Source organism: Salmo salar, chromosome 28, assembly GCF_965601325.2.
Source record: "Salmo salar chromosome 28, fSalSal1, whole genome shotgun sequence".
In the NCBI taxonomy this organism is placed as follows: domain Eukaryota; kingdom Metazoa; phylum Chordata; class Actinopteri; order Salmoniformes; family Salmonidae; genus Salmo; species Salmo salar.
The window spans coordinates 29,931,027-29,946,847 of NC_138318.1; the positions used below are offsets into that span (position 1 = coordinate 29,931,027).

A 15,821-nucleotide genomic window follows, 5' to 3' on the forward strand; every position below is an offset into this window, starting at 1 on the left:
AACAAAGGCACATTTGTTACTTTAATGGGTTTTTTCACTACTTGGAAATTATGGCCTTGAGTATGTGACTGGTTGACTAATATCCTGCTTGTCCATATTTTGTGCGGTTGTGAAAACAGATTGTCTCTAATCTGGCCAAAGAGTCATTAGGCATGAATCGAAATTTACGGAATGGTTACATGGAGGAAAATGGATAGGGTCATGCTTTTTCAATTTCAGTAGGTAGGTTACTTTCTAAATGTAATCGGTTACAGTTGCAAGTTACTTGTCCAATATTGTAACCAGTAACGTAACTTTTAGTCTTTTTTAAATATAGTCAGAGGAGGGATGGGTCTTTTTTAGGTCAGGAGAGGGTTTAGTCTTTTTTAGATCAAGTCAGAGGGTCATGTAATTTGTAATTGATTAAAAAACATTTTTTTACAATTAGTTGCTTATTAGGTTATATATTGATGTGTGCCCGATGCCACCCCTCATCTATGATTCTCTGCTGGGCGTGCAATATTAATTGTGCCTATAGGCTATTTACTGTGGTCTCAATCAGATTGTCCATCTAGGCTGTAGTCTACGAAGTGCACGCTCGGAGAATCACAGAGCAAAGTTACATTTCAAAAATAGCTGCTGTGACGGTGTAATTAAACTAGGCTGCATTACACACTGCAATGGATATTCCAACCCTGAGCCCCGGCCTGCTCTGCTCTTTCTGATTAAAAACGTGTTTACGTGCCTGCCTAGCCAGTGGCTGTGCTGTGTAGGCTAATGGTGGCAGTTCAGAAGGAGAGTCAAAGGCTTCTTACGATTTTTGGGGGAGGATTAGACCTAGTCCAAAAAACACACTTATTGAGCATGGACTAGCCTATAGCCTATGTTCTGATCAGTTTAAGGAGAGTGTGAAGATTAGGAGGAACGGAGATGAACTTTGATAGCTTGCTACTAATATAGTTAATTTTATAAAAAACAGTATGTTTCCTGCCCATGATGTACACTACTGTTCAAAAGTTTGGGGTCACTTAGGAATGTCCTTGTTTTTTAAAGAAAAACACATTTCTTGTCCATTAAAATAACATCAAATTGATCAGAAATACAGTGTAGACATTGTTAATGTTGTAAGTGACTACTGTACGCTGTGTACTACTCCCTTCACAGAACAGCGCAAACTGGCTCTAACCAGAAAAGAAAGAGGAGTGGGAGGACCGGGTGCACAACTGAGCAAGAGGACAAGTACATTAGAGTGTCTAGTTTGAGAAGCAGATGCCTCACAAGTCCTCAATTGGCAGCTTCATTAAATAGTACCTGCAATACACCAGTCTCACTGTCAACAGTGAAGAGGCGACTCCGGGATGCTGTGTTCTTTTGCCCATCTTAATCTTTTATTTTTATTGGCCAGTCGGAGATATGGCTTTTTCTTTGCAGTTCTGCCTAGAAGGCCAGCATCCCGGAGTCGCCTCTTCACTTTTGACGTTGAGACTGATGTTTTTCGGGTAGTATTTAATGAAGCTACCAGTTGAGGACTTGTGAGGCGACTGATTCTCAGCTAGACACTATAATGTGTCTAATTCTCAGTTAGACACCTTCAAATTAATGGATTTGGCTATTTCAGCCACACCTGTTGCTGACAGGTGTATGAATTTTAGCACACCCATGCAATCTCCATAGACAAACATTGGCAGTAGAATGGTCTTACTGAAGAGCTCAGTGACTTTCAACGTGGCACCGCCGGCAGATGCCACCTTTCCAACAAGTCAGTTTGTCAAATTTCTGCCCTGCTAGAGCTGCCCCAGTCAACCGTAAGTGCTGTTATTTTGAAGTGGAAATGTCTAGGAGCAACAAGGGCTCAGCCGCAAAGTGGTAGGCCACACACTCACAGAATGGGGCCGCCGAATGCTGAAGCACGTAACTCTAGCACGTAAGCACGTAACAATCGTCTGTCCTCGGTTGCAACAGTCACTACCAAGTTCCAAACTGCCTTTGGAACCAAAGTCAGCACAAGACCTGTTCATTGGAGCTTTATGAATTGGCATTCAATGCACACAAGCCTAAGATCACCATGCGCAATGTCAAGTGTGTAAGGGTTGACGCTGGTAGAGACGAGAAGCAGGTACAGGGAGTGCTGAGGCATGGACGCTGGACAAGCCGGCTGGGGCGTAGAAGCCCGACGAACCGGCAGAGGCATGGGAGCCAGCTAGCCGGCTGAGGCGTGGGAGCCTGATGATCCAGCTGAGGCGTGAAAGCCCGACGATCCCGCTGGGGCGTGGGAGCCCGACGAACCGGCTGAGGCGTGGGAGCCTGATGGGCCGGCTGAAGCATGACATGGGGTGGGCGCCTGCCGAGGCCACTGAGGCAAGAAGACCTCTCGAGCCAGCTAAGGCAAGGAAGCCCAATGAGCTAGCTGAGGCACCCTCGGTTCCCTCAGCGACGGCATCCGGACCCGATGTCACCAACCAAAACAAAAAACAAAACTCCCTGATGCTTCTTTAAGTGGTGTCAGCATTCTGTAAGGGTCGACGCTGGTAGAGACGAGAAGCAGGTACAGGGAGTGAACATTTAATAGCAACGGACATGGAACAGGACAGGACAGCGTCTAGACATTAAAACCTCTTACAGCTCCTTAAGGATAGGGGGCAGTATTGACAATTTCGGAAAAAATATGTGCCCATATTAAACTGCCTCCTACTCAAACTTATAGGCTAGGATATGCATATTATTAGTAGATTTGGATAGAAAACACTGAAGTTTCTAAAATCGTTTGAATGGTGTCTGTGAGTATAACAGAACTCATATGGCAAGCAAAAACCTGAGAGAAATCCTACCAGGAAATGGAAATCTGGATGCATGGGCTCTCTTCAAGTCGTTTCCTATTGAATACACAGTGACGGCTTCCACTAGATGTCGACAGTCTTTACAAAGTTGTTTGAAGCTTCTACGATGAACAGAGCCCGAATGACAAGGAGGGGAAGTTGTTGAGGCAGGGATGACATCACTTCTTAGATGTCATGAGGATGGATCCCTCCCGTTCCAAAACCTTTTTCAAGACACAGGAACCGTCTGGTTGAAATATTATTGAATCTTCACGTTCTGAAGGCCCTAAAGATTGATGTTTTACAACGTTTGACATGTTTGAACGAATGTAAATCCAACTTTTTTTTACTTTTCGTCGCGACATCGTCCCCGCGCTTTCTACACTTGGAGTAGCTTACTGGACGCACGAACAACAAGGAGTTATTTGGACATAAATTATGGACTTTATCGAACAAAACAACATTTGTTGTGGACCTGGGATCCCTGGAAGTGCCTTCTGATGAAGATGATCAAAGGTAAGGGAATATTTCTAATGCAATGTATGATTTTAGATGACTCCAAGATGGCGGCTATCTGTATAGCCTAGTGTATTTTTCTGAGCTCAGTACTCAGATTATTGCAAAGAGTGCTTTCCTCGTGAAGCTTTTTTGAAATCTTTCATAGCGTTTGCATAAAGGAGATGTTCATCTATAATTCTTTGAATGACAGTTTAATTTTGTATCAATGTTTATGACAAGTATTTTTGTAAATTGTGGCGCTGCTTCACCGGCAGTATTTGAGGGAAAATATTTTCTGAACGTCACACGCCGATGTAAAATGCTGTTTTTATATATAAATATGAACTTTATCGAACAAAAAATGCATGTATTGTGTAACATGATGTCCTAGGAGTGTCATCTGATGAAGATCGTCAAAGGTTAGTGCTGCATTTAGCTGTGTTTTGGGTATTTGTGATGCATGCTAGTTGCTAGGAAAATGGATGTGTGGTTGTTTTTGTCGATGTACTCTCCTAACATAATCTAATGTTTTGCTTTCGCTGTAAAGCCTTTTTGAAATCGGACAACGTGGTTCGATTCAGGAGAAGTGTATCTATAAAATGGTGTAAAATAGTCCTATGTTTGAGAAACAGAAATTATTAGATTTGGTTTTGAATATGGCGCTCTGATTTTTTCGCTGGCTGTTGATCCCGGTTACGGGATCCATGCGGCAACAGGTTTTAACACATAACGACATTAATGCTGACACAGGGAATAAACGGGGGAGCAGACAGAAATAGGAAAGGCAATCAACAGTGAGTCCAGGTGATGGTGATAGGTGTACGTAATGAAGGGCAGCCTGTCACCCTCGAGCGCCAGAGTGTGAGAGCAGGAGCAGGCGTGACAAAGTGTCGGCTTGAGTTTTGTAAAGCTTGCCAACATTGGACTGGAGCAGTGGAAACGTGTTTTCTGGAGTGATGAAACACGCTCCACCATCTGGCAGTCCAACGGACGAATCTGGGTTTGGTGGATGCCAGGAGAACGCTACCTGCCCCAATGCATAGTGCCAACTGTACAGTTTGGTGGAAGAGGAATAATGTTCTTGGGTTGTTTTTCATGGTTTGGGCTAGGCCCCTTAGTTCCAGCGAAGGGAAATCTTAATGCTACAGCATACGATGACATTCTAGATGATTCTGTGCTTCTAACTTTGTGGCAACAGTTTCGAAAACACTTTACTATTTCAGCATGACAATGCCCCCATACACAAAGCGAGGTCCATACAGAAATTGTTTGTCGAGATTGGTGTGGAAGAACTTGACTGGCCTGCACAGAGCCCGGACCTCAACCCCATCAAACACCTTCTGGAAGAATTGTAACGCGGACTGCGAGCCAGGCCTAATCACCCAACATCAATTCCCAACCTCACTAATGCTATTGTGGCTGACTGGAAGCAAATTCCTGCAGCAATGTTCCAACATATATAGTGAAAAGCCTTCCCAGAAGAGTGGAGGCTGTTATAGCTGCAAAGGGGGACGCAAATCCATATTAGATGTCTGACGAGCAGGTGTCCACATATATATATATACTGCTCAAAAAAATAAAGGGAACACTTAAACAACACAATGTAACTCCAAGTCAATCACACTTCTGTGAAATCAAACTGTCCACTTAGGAAGCAACACTGATTGACAATACATTTCACATGCTGTTGTGCAAATGGAATAGACAACAGGTGGAAATTATAGGCAATTAGCAAGACACCCCCAATAAAGGAGTGGTTCTGCAGGTGGTAACCACAGACCACTTCTCAGTTCCTATGCTTCCTGGCTGATGTTTTGGTCACTTTTGAATGCTGGCGGTGCTTTCACTCTAGTGGTAGCATGAGACGGAGTCTACAACCCACACAAGTGGCTCAGGTAGTGCAGCTCATCCAGGATGGCACATCAATGCAAGCTGTGGCAAGAAGGTTTGCTGTGTCTGTCAGCGTAGTGTCCAGAGCATGGAGGCGCTACCAGGAGACAGGCCAGTACATCAGGAGACGTGGAGGAGGCCGTAGGAGGGCAACAACCCAGCAGCAGGACCGCTACCTCCGCCTTTGTGCAAGGAGGAGCAGGAGGAGCACTGCCAGAGCCCTGCAAAATGACCTCCAGCAGGCCACAAATGTGCATGTGTCTGCTCAAATGGTCAGAAACAGACTCCTTGAGGGTGATATGAGGGCCCGACATCCACAGGTGGGGGTTGTGCTTACAGCCCAACACTGTGCAGGACGTTTGGCATTTGCCAGAGAACACCAAGATTGGCAAATTCGCCACTGGCACCCTGTGCTCTTCACAGATGAAAGCAGGTTCACACTGAGCACATGTGACAGACGTGACAGTCTGGAGACGCCGTGGAGAACGTTCTGCTGCCTGCAACATCCTCCAGCATGACCGGTTTGGCGGTGGGTCAGTCATGGTGTGGGGTGGCATTTCTTTGGGGGGCCGCACAGCCCTCCATGTGCTCGCCAGAGGTAGCCTGACTGCCATTAGGTACCGAGATGAGATCCTCAGACCCCTTGTGAGACCATATGCTGGTGCGGTTGGCCCTGGGTTCCTCCTAATGCAAGACAATGCTAGACCTCATGTGGCTGGAGTGTGTCAGCAGTTCCTGCAAGAGGAAGGCGTTGATGCTATGGACTGGCCCGCCAGTTCCCCAGACCTGAATCCAATTGAGCACATTTGACATCATGTCTCGCTCCATCCACCAACGCCACTTTGCACCACAGACTGTCCAGGAGTTGGCGGATGCTTTAGTCCAGGTCTGGGAGGAGATCCCTCAGGAGACCATCCGCCACCTCATCAGGAGCATGCCCAGGCGTTGTAGGGAGGTCATACAGGCACGTGGAGGCCACACACACTACTGAGCCTCATTTTGACTTGTTTTAAGGACATTACATCAAAGTTGGATCAGCCTGTAGTGTGGTTTTCCACTTTAATTTTGAGTGTGACTCCAAATCCAGACCTCCATGGGTTGATAAATTGGATTTCCATTGATAATTTTTGTGTGATTTTGTTGTCAGCACATTCAACTATGTAAAGATACAATTATTTAATAAGATTATTTCATTCATTCAGATCAAGGATGTGTTATTTTAGTGTTCCCTTTATTTTTTTGAGCAGTGTATATATATATATATATATATATATATATATATATATATATATATATATATATATATATATATATATATATATATATATATATACACACAAACATACACACACACACACACACTGAGTGTACAAAACATTAAGATTAAGCTCTTTTCCGTGACATAGGTGACCAGGTGAATCCAGGTGAAAGCTATGATCCCTTATTGATGTCACTTGTTAAATCCACTTCAACCAGTGCAACTCAATATTAGGAAGGTGTTCTTAATTGTTTTGTACCCTCAGTGAGCTCCAAAAGTATTGGAACAGTGACACATATTTTGTTGTATTAGCTCTTTACTCCAGCACTTTGGATTTGAAATGATACAATGGCTGTGAGATTAAAGTGTAGACTGTTTTAATTTGAGGGTATTTTCATCCACATCGGCTGAATTTAGAAATTACAGCACTTTTTGTATGTTTTGGTCCTAAATTCCAAGCTGTGACTCTATAAACTTATTGGATGCATTTGCTGTTTGTTTTGGTTGTGTTTCAGATTATTTTGTGCCTAATATAAGTTAGTGGTAAATAATGTATTGGGGAACTTCAGAGTCACTTTTATCGTAAATAAGAATAGCATATGTTTCTAAACACTTCTACATTAATGTGGATGCACCATGTTTATGGGTAACCCTGAATGAATCGTGAATAATGTTGAGGAAGAAAGTTACAGAGGCACAAATATCATATCCCCGAAAATATGCTAACCTCCCTTGTTGTTGTAATGGTGAGAGGTTAGCATGTTTTAGGATTATGATATTTGTGCATTTGTAACTTTGTCACTGATCATTATTCACGAAATATATATATATATATATATATATATATATATATATATATATATATATATATATATATATATATACATACAGTTGAAGTCGGGAGTTCACATACAGTTAGGTTGGAGTCATTAAAACACATTTTTCAACCTCTCCACAAATTTCTTGTTAACAAACTATAGTTTTGGCATGTCGGGTAGGACATCTACTTTGTGCATGACACAAGTAATTTTCGCAACAATTGTTTACAGACAGATTATTTCACTTATAATTCACTGTATCACAATTCCAGTGGGTCAGAAGTTTACATACACTAAGTTGACTGTGCCTTTAAACAGCTTGGAAAATTCCAGAAAATGATGTCATGGCTTTAGAAGCTTCTGATAGGCTAATTGACATAATTTGAGTCAATTGGAGGTGTACCTGTGGATGTATTTCAAGGCCTACCTTCAAACTCACTGCCTCTTTGCTTGACATCATGGGAAAATCAGAAGAAATCAGCCAAGACCTCAGAAAAAAACTGTAGACCTTCACAAGTCTGGTTCATCCTTGGGAGCAATTTCCAAAAGCCTGAAGGTGCCACGTTCATCTATACAAACAATAGTACGCAAGTATAAACACCATGGGGCCACGCAGCCATCATACCGCTCAGGAGGGAGACGCATTCTGTCTCCTAGAGATGAACGTACTTTGGTGCGAAAAGTGCAATCAATCCCAGAACAACAGTAAAGGACCTTGGTTCAAAAGGAAACAGGTTCAAAAGTATCTATATCCACAGTAAAACGACACCTATATCGACATAACCTGAAAGGCCGCTGAGCAAGGAAGAACCCACTGCTCCAAAACCACCATAAAAAAAGCCAGACTACGGTTTACAATTGCACATGGGGACAAAGATCGTACTTTTTGGAGAAATGTCCTCTCGTCTGATGAAACAAACATAGTTGGTCATTAAGGCCAAACTGTTTGGCCTTAATGACCATAGTTATGTTTGGAGGAAAAAGGGGGAGACTTGCAAGCCGAAGAATACCATCCCAAACGTGAAGCACAGGGGAGGCAGCATTATGTTGTGGGGGTGCTTTGCTGCAGGAGGGACTGGTGCACTTCACAAAATAGATGGCATCATGAGGCAGGAAAAGTATGTGGATATATTGTTATAACATTTCAAGACATCAGTCAGGAAGTTAAAGCTTGGTCGCAAATGGGTCTTCCAAATGGACAATGACCCCAAGCATACTTCCAAAGATGTGGCAAAATGGCTTAAGGACAACAAAGTCAAGGTATTGGAGTGGCCATCACAAAGCCCTGACCTCAAACCCATAGAAAATTTGTGGGCAGAACTGAAAAGCATGTGCGAGCTAGGAGGCCTACAAACCTGACTCAGTTACACCAGCTCTGTCAGGAGGAATGGGCCAAAATTCACCCAACTTATTGTGGGAAACTTGTGGAAGGATACCCGAAACGTTTTACCCAAGTTAAACAATTTGAAGGCAATGCTACCAAATACTAATTGAGTGTATGTAAACTTCTGACCCACTGGGAATGTGACGAAAGAAATAAAATGTAAACTTCCAACTTCAACTGTATATTTCAGCAGGGGTGCCACCAGGGTTGTGTAGGTTACTTTCTAAATGTAATCGGTTACAGTTGCAAGTTCCTGTCCAATATTGTAATCAGTAACGTAACTTTTGGATTATCCAAACTCAGTAACTTAATCTTATTATATGCATTTACTTTTCGATTACATTCTCCGGCATTCGAAGAAAATAAAGATGTATGTTACCAATTGAACACCATCTTTTGCATGATAAATCAATGTTATTGTTTACATAGCTGGCCATACATCAATGTTACAATTTACTTTATGGGTTAGTTATGTAGGCTTCTTCTAACCCATCGCTTTCTACTAAATATAATAATACGATTTAATTATATCTTTACATTAATATATATAATTTATACGTCCAAAAATGGATGTAGCAACTACAGATTGCCCCCTTTAAGTCTATCAAAAGTGTGTGAGTTTGAGCATGTGTCCATTAGGCCTATGGATGCATTAGATTGAGTAATAAAAGTCCTACTTTTATTCCATAGGCTGGGATCCGCACTATGAAGCTGTTGCAAGAGCACATTTTTCACTAGCTGTCCACTGGTTTCAAAAACAATGATTCAACCATTATTGGGTTCAAATATACATTTAGATTTGTGAACAGCCATCCACAACAACCACAATCTGTAAGGCGCAAATAGCTAAATGAGAGAACAGCAGTGTGATTCACATCAATGCGATATGTAGATATCAATAATAAGTGATATCCGTATCACCGTAGACTACACCAGTGCTGTTATCCTTACCGCCAAACGTTTATTCAAGTTGGATAATCTTTGAATGCCGACAGCAATTGCACCATTAGAAGACATAGCTTGGACTGTAGCCTACAAACGCCCATTCCTGCTCTTTCCTCGTGATCCATCAAACACATTTGGTGTGTCATCATAGTGGTCTCTGACTTGTGGTCAGACTCGCTCAGGTGGAACAAACTTAAACGTGTTCCTTTTTTCAATACTGATTTGAATGTCATTGAGAAAACAGAGGAGTGTCAAAGATTTTTTCCGCAAACATCCTTTCTGAATTTAAAATGAATCCTCGATGTAGTCATCTAGTTTTTCAAAAGTATCTGTAATCTGATTGCAATATTTTTTTTGTAACATAACGGATTATAGTTACCGTTTTTTTAATAATACCTTACATGTAATCTCCCCAACCCTGGGCGCCACTTTGGTTTTAGAAGTGGGAGGGACAACCTGGCGGGGGATCTGGGGGTCCTCCCACAGAATTGTTTGGGGCATCTAAAGCTAATTTCCTGCATTTTTACACAATCCAATATGCTGTCTCTATTTAATAACCTCTCTGGGGTATGTGGGACGCTACCCCAGAGACACTACCCCTGCTGCCAACAGCCAGTGAAATAGCAGGGCGCCAAATTCAAAACAACAAAAATCTCATAATTCAAATTTCTCAAACATACAACTATTATATCCCATTTTAAAGATACACTTCTCATTAATCCAACCACATTGTCCGATTTCAAAAAGGCTTACAGCGAAAGAATAGCATTAGATTATGTTAGGACAGCACCTATACAAGAAAAACCACACAGCCATTTTCCAAGCAAGGAGAGGCGTCACAAAAAACAGAAATACAGCTCAAATTAATCACTAACCTTTGATGATCTTCATCAGATGGCACTCATAGGACTTCATGTTACACAATACATGTATGTTTTGCTCGATAAAGTTCATATTTATATCCAAAAAACCCATTTTACATTGGCGTGTAATGTTCAGAAATATTTTGCCTCCCAAAACTTCCAGTGAATGAGCACATCAATTTACAGAAATACTCATCATAAACGTTGATAAAATATTAAACTGTTATTCAAAGAATTATAGATAGACTTCTCCTTAATGCAACCGCTTAGTCAGATTTCAAAACACTTTACAGCGAAAGCACACTTTGCAATACAGTACAGTACAGTGCAGTACAGCGTTCAGACACGAAACCAAACCCGCCATTTTGTGGAGTCAACAAAACTCAGAAATAATATTAGAAATATTCACTTACCTCTGATGATCTTCATCAGAATGCACTCCCAGGAATCCCAGGTCGACAATAAATGTTTGTTTTGTTTGATAAAGTCCATCATTTATGTCCAAATACCTCCTTTTTGTTCGCGCGTTCAGTCCACTACTCCGTGCAGGAAGTGCGCGCAAAATGTCACGACGAAAAGTAAAAAAAAGTTCTATTTACGTTCGTAGAAATATGTCAAACGATATATAGCATCAATCTTTAGGATGTTTTTAACATAAATCTTCAGTAATATTCCAACCGGACAATTCCAATGTCTTCAGAAAAGAAAAGGAACACAACTCTCACGTGAGTGTGCGCCTCTGAGCTCATGTCATTTTCTCACTCATCTACTTCCAGGAGGTCTTATTCTCTCCATATTCACAGTAGAAGCATGAAACAATATTCCAAAGACTGTTTACATCTAGTGGAAGCCCTAGGAAGTGCAAAATGAACCCTAAGTCACTGTATACTGTATCGGCAATCACTTGAAAAACTACAAACCTCAGATTTCCACACTTCCTGGTTGGATTTTTCTCAGGTTTTTGCCTGCCATATGAGTTCAGTTATACTCACAGACATCATTCAAACAGCTTTAGAAACTTCAGAGTGTTTTCTATCCAAATATACTAATAATATGCATATCCTACCTTCTGAGCCTGAGTAGCAGGCAGTTTAATTTGGGCACGGCTTTCATCCGGACGTCAAAATGCTGCCCCCTACCCTAGAGAAGTTAAAACAAAAAGTAAGCAAAAATTCACACAGTCATCAAGCTAGGTAAGAGATCATTATTTAAATGTTTAACCAGTAGCCTAACAAATGAACAACTCCTTAAAAAAGATATAGACTTTTCATTGTCTTTATTAAGACTTCCTCTCTACCAAATTTAAGCCAGACCGACCAGCCAGCCTGGTCCGCCTGCACGCCCGACCCCCACCAGTCTAGTCAATAACTCAACTCTTTCCCAACACAATTTCCCTCCCAGTTCCCACCTTTAATTGTTTTAATTCTCAAGGAAAAGGTTTGGAAACAACAACAAAAAACACACCAAAAAATATATACATGTCAAATATACATTAACTCACAGAAACAGCAAATCATATAATTATATAATTATATATAATTAGTCTCGTAGGCCTAATAGTACGGTATAGCTCTTTTTACTTGCACACAATATAGCTGGGTCACCCCTTCCTGTCCCTAGGGGTCCACCACACTGCAGCGCCCCAACCCAACACACCCCACTCAGCTTTAGGATCTTTGTGAAACATTCATTTTTTGGTTATGGGTGTGTTAGGCCAAGACCAGAGTGACAACCCACAGGATGGCAAACCCCCAGGGCCAGGACCGAGCAGCCTAGCAGCTAGGGATTGCCTAAATAGTTATCCCCTCTGTTGTGGGCATGTTTTCAATACAGAATCCTTTAGTCATATTGTATTCCATATAAGGCACCCAGACCTTATGAAAGTTTCCCAGTATACCCTTAATCTTGTAATAAATCGATTCTGGTGATACATAACTTGACATTGTGGGAGGATAACCAACCTTCCAATTAATGCCAATGCATTTCTTAGCTGCTATACATGCTTGATTATACAGTTTCTTCTAATAATAATCTCCAGTATCAACATTTCCAAGCAAACAACACAGGTAGAAGGGATAATCTGTAGACATGCTGAGATAAAAGAACATACTCTTTGCCAGAATTCAGCCAGCCTTCACAAGACCATAACATATTCAAATATGTCCTCTTTTGTGTTTTACACCTCCAGCAGAGGAAGGACATTTCTGAGTGCATGTAATTCAGTTTCACTGGCATATAGTACATTCTATGGATGGTCTTAAACTGCCTGAGATGATATGAACATGACTGGGCATTCAAACATATCTGTATCCATTCATCATCATCAATAGCTTCTACCAGGGGCCAGATTCACAAAACATTACTTACGTAAGAAGTTTCTTAAGGAACAAAAATAGGAAGTTCATAAGATAGTTCTTAAATGCAATTCCTCAAAATGTTCTTAGGAATTCGTAGTTTTCTTAGGATCTTCGTAAATATCTTTCTTAAGAACTTCGTAAATATCTTCCTTATGTGGCATTGACATTAGTGACGTACTTGAAACCAGTAAATAAGCTTATGTGACAGGGATGATCGGATTTGGTTATTTTGTTATTTTTCACACATTATAGCCATCAGACTAACTATATCAAAATCAAAAATTGATAACCAAGAAAAGAGATTGAAGTGATGGTGGAGGAAATAGCAGCAAGGAAAAGGTTGCTATTGGTGAGACTTGATAACTGTGTGGTCACTGCAGAGACCAACATGAAAGGATGGGCGAGAGTGGCCGAGTCTGTCTCTGCCGTCGGGGGTATGGCAAGGGACAGTGACGCCATAAAAAATAAGTGGTCCGACATCAAGTTGGCTGCTAAGGAGAAGGGAGCTGAGAGACCATTCATGTGGACCAGCTGGAGGAGAAGGTGTCGTCCATCGTAGAGATGGTGGTAGAGGAACTGCCCAACTGGTAAATGAGTTAGCTACATTAGCTAGCTAACGTGTAAAGACATTATAGCCAACATAGCTAACAACGTTAAAGTTAGCTAAGTTAGCCATGTTCTTCTTTGCAAATTGACGAGATAGCGCTAGCTATTGAACACTTCTAGAATATTGTATTATATTGTTAATTACTAGCTGGCTAGATAATGTGTGTTTAATTTCTATTCTTGCTGTATTTAAATATCCGTTAGCCAACTGTGTCTGTGGCGCAAGAAAACGTTTGTGGTTACAAAAGTATCCATTCGTCTCAAGACAAGGGTTTAGCTGTCCTAAAGTTATGTAGATTTCCAAGAAGAAATCCCAAAGCATTATTTTCAAGAATCCCATTTCTTCTTAACTTTTTTCTTAGGAAGACATTTAGGAAAAACCTTAAGAACATTTCCAAAAACTTTATTGAGGAATAGCAATTTTTCTTAACTTTATTCTTAAGTCTATAGTTAAGGAAGAAAATGGCTGTTAAGAAGAAATTTCTTCTTAAGAGGGTTTTGTGAATCCTGCCCCTGGGTCTTCTTCACATTTTTGTTTCAGAATGTTTTGTGACATCAGGCAAAGCCTCTATCAACCCTTGATACAGTTTGGAAACCGTATGTGGCTTGTCCAGTGTTTGCTGCACAGAGAGAATAACGTGTTGTATCTGAAAAACTTCACCTCAGCTCCGTCACAGACTGATCTTCCCAGGCTGCCTGACTCTGCTGAGACCCCTGTTACCATCTGATCCTCCTAAGATGAGGCATGACAAATAATTACCTTGGTGTACATTTATACATGATGTTATCTAAGAATATATTCAATGGTTCAATAATTGAAATGACCATCATTCCCAGATCCCAGACTGTAGCTTTAAGCTGCTGTCCTGTGGCTACTGTAGGTCTACCCATCAATTCAAGATGGAAGTTTGTATCATTCACTGATATAGTTAAAATACTTCAAAATTCACCTGAGCTCTGTAGATTGGTCTTCCCTGACCCAAGTCACCATCTGATCCTGCTAAGACATGATGAGCAGTGTTGTGTACTGTCTGTGTACTAGAGGACTGCATTCCCGGGGGATGCCTGCAGGACCTGACAGAGATCATTGCGGCGCGGTCTGCATTTTTCATGCTGCGGGCGGTCAGACAAATGACTTTGGGATGAAAATATTTTTCTTGTCCCACAGATTATTTGGAAACGGTCCTCTTTCTGCTTTGTATGCGTTAGCCTATTGTATTGTATTTTATTAAAAGCACATATTTTTTCACATTACTCACACACTCAGAATATGGTGCTTCAACTTTAGTAGCCTACCTCTCCTAGTTTGGCATGAGAGTTCAAGTGCATCTAGTATGTGTGGTCTCATTGAAATAGACTAAACTGCATACATGGGCACAGAATCACGTGGCTGTTAACTTAAATATGATAAGACTGTAGTTTACTACAGTGTCTGTAAATAAATATTGGTAATGGAACGAAGTGGAGGGTGCTCAACCAACGTGAGTTGAAGTGCAATCCAAAAATGTAATCATCACTGAAAAGAAAAAGGCACAATACGCACATAGGTTAGGCTACTATGGTGAGCGAGGGTTGCGCCTTTTCATTTTCAATAAGCATTGATTACCCATTTATTTGTCAATGCCTGCAAATCGTCCTCCTAAAAGGTAGGCTATATCATATAGGACTCTGCAAAAAATAGCAAGTGTCGCTGTCATCATTCTTGCTGCTTCAAGTTCAGTAGCCATACAGTACCTGCGAGGTCAGGTGCGCTTGTGGTCTCAATTAAATAGAGTAGCCTATGCATGGGCAGAGAAGCACTGGGCAGTTATCTTTCCAAGAAAATGTACTTCCTAATTAGTTTACTACATTGCCTAGAAATAGGCCTAAATATTGATCACCCATATTTCTCGGTCTGAAAATCTTCCCCCTCTTTAAAGGTAGACCCAAAAATACTGTACATACAAGCAACTGCTGTTATATTGTTATAATAGGGACCTCATATCGCAATCTGACAGACAGCTAGAGGCTAGAGCTGACCTGGCTATGGTAGCTACTAGCTAGTGCAGCTAATTCATTCACCTCAGTCGAGAGAGGATGAAACTTTAGCAAATGTTATATGTCAGTTGCACTAGCTAATAGCTCAGCACTGCGAATAAACACTAGTTTTGTTTTTTTCTGTTAAGTTAAACAGCAGTTACCTTAACAGCTACATCAGTCAACTAAAGAGTAGCCAGTTTCTGCTCTGCTTGCTTTTACAATTTTGAAAAAAAGTGTAACACACTGACAGCAGCTGCCTCTGTTCAACTCTCTGGTGTTGGTCCAACCAGCTTTCCAGTACCTTTGCCTTTTACACAGCCTGTCCGCCCACTCTGTGGTGTCCGGATGGTCCTAAATCCAGCCTGCTGAACACTCCAAACAGCCTAGC

The 15,821-nt window shown here is 41.3% G+C and overlaps 1 protein-coding gene across 1 annotated transcript in view; it reads left to right on the forward strand.

Annotated features, from left to right (window-relative positions):
* Positions 1–15,821, forward strand: part of LOC106589803 (bone morphogenetic protein 5) — a 45,299-nt gene that overhangs the window by 13,984 nt on the left and 15,494 nt on the right. The gene's annotated exons all lie outside the window — the stretch shown is intronic.